Raw genomic sequence first — 2,310 nt, 5'->3', positions numbered from 1 at the left:
AAGACCTGTATGCAGAAAACTATGACACTGATGAAAGAAATTAAGATGTTACAAACACTGATGAAAGAAATTAAGATGTTACACAGAGATGGAGAGATATACCATGTTCTTGGATTGGAAGAATCAACATTGTGGAAATGACTTTACTATGCAAAGCAATCCACAGATTCAATGCAATCCCTATCAAAATACCACTGGCAGTTTTCAGAGAACAAGAAGAAAAAATGTAACAATTTGTATGGAAACACAAAAGACCACGCATAGCCAAAGCAATCTTGGGAAAAAAAAAACGGAGCTGGAGGAATCAGGCTCTCTGGCTTCGGACTATACTACAAAACTACAGTAATCAGGACAGTATGGTACTGGTACAAAAACAGAAATATAGATCAATGGAACAGGATAGAAAACCCAGAGATAAACCCATGCACATACGGTAACCTTATCTTTCATAAAGGCGGGAAGAATATAAAATGGAGAAAAGACAGCCTCTGCAATATGTGGTGCAGGGAAAACTGGACAGCAACATGTAAAAGAATGAAATGAGAAGACTCCCTAACATCATACACAAAAATAAACTCAGAATGGATTAAAGACCTAAATGTAAAGCCAGACACTATCAAACTCTTAGAGGAAAACATAGGCAGAACACTCTATGTCATAAATCACAGCAAGATCCTTTTTGACCCACCTCCTGGAGAAATGGAAATAAAAACAAAAATTAAAAAAAATGAGACCTAATGAAACTTAAAAGCTTTTACACAGCAAAGGAAACCACAAAAAAGGTGAAAAGACAACCTTTAAAATGGGAGAAAATATTCGCAAATGAAGCAACTGACAAAGGATTTATCTCCAAAATTTACAAGCAGCTCATGCAGCTCAATATCAAAAAAACAAACACCGAACCCAAAAATGGGCAGAAGACCTAAATAGACATTTCTCCAAAGAAGATATACAGATTGCCAACAAACACATGAAATGATGCCCAACATCACTAATCATTAGAGAAATGCAAATCAAAACTACAATGAGATATCACCTCACACCGGTCAGAATGGCCATCATCAAAAAATCTACAAAAAATAAATGCTGGGGAGGGTGTGGAGAAAAGGGAACCCTCTTGCACAGTTGGTGGGAATGTAAATTGATACAGCCACTATGGAGAAGAGTATGGAGGTTCCTTAAAAAACTAAAAATAGAACTATCATATGACCCAGAAATCCCACTACTGGGCATTTTTTACCCTAAGAAAACCATAATTCAAAAAGTGTCGTGTAGCACAATGTTCATTTCAGTTCTATTTACAGTAGCCAAGACATGGAAACAAGCTAAGTGTCCATCAACAGATGAATGGATAAAGAAGATGGGGCACATATATACAATGGACTATTACTCAGACATAAAAAGAAATAAATTTGAGTTATTTTTAGTGAGATGGATGGATTCAGAGTCTGTCATACAGAGTGAAGTAAGTCAGAAAGAGAAAAACAAATACCATATGCTATCACATATATATGGAATTTAAAAATAAAAAAAAAGGTCAGGAAGAACCTAGGGGCAAGACAGGAATAAAGGCGCAGACCTACTAGAGAATGGACTTGAGGACATGGGGAGTGGGAAGGGTAAGCTGGGACAAAGTGAGAGAATGCCATGGACATATATACACTACCAAATGTGAAATAAATAGCTAGTGGGAAGCAGCCGCATAGCACAGGGAGATCAGCTCAGTGCTTTGTGACCACCTAGAGGGGTGGGACAGGGAGGGTGGGAGAGAGGGAGACTCAAGAGGGAAGAGATATTGGGATGTAAGTAATATATAACTGATTCACTTTGTTATAAAGCAGAAACTAACACACAACTGCAAAGCAATTATACTCCAATAAAGATGTTAAAAAAAATGGATCAAATTCTTCTCAAAATATAATGTACACATTTTTACACTGTTTATGAGATTATAAATTGGTATAGCATTTAGGAAGGCAAATTGACAATACTTGACAAAGTATAAAGTGTTCAGGAATTCCTTTTCTAGGACTCCATACTACAGAAATCCAACTACATATTCACAGAAATACATATATGTACGAGGATAGTCAATGCAGAACATGTTGTAATGGTCAAAATCTGAGAATTAACACATTTCCATAGAGGAATGGTTAAATAAAGTATACTATATCCATACTATGAAACACTATACAGCTATTAAAGACACTGAGGTAGACAGCTATGCATAGATATGGGTAGATCTGTAAGATACACGAAAAGCAAACATGATCCCATATATAATGGAAAAATCTATGTATATATGTATGT

The sequence above is a fragment of the Hyperoodon ampullatus genome, assembly GCF_949752795.1.
Source record: "Hyperoodon ampullatus genome assembly, chromosome: X".
In the NCBI taxonomy this organism is placed as follows: Eukaryota; Metazoa; Chordata; class Mammalia; order Artiodactyla; family Ziphiidae; genus Hyperoodon; species Hyperoodon ampullatus.
This window is presented reverse-complemented; position numbering follows the sequence as displayed.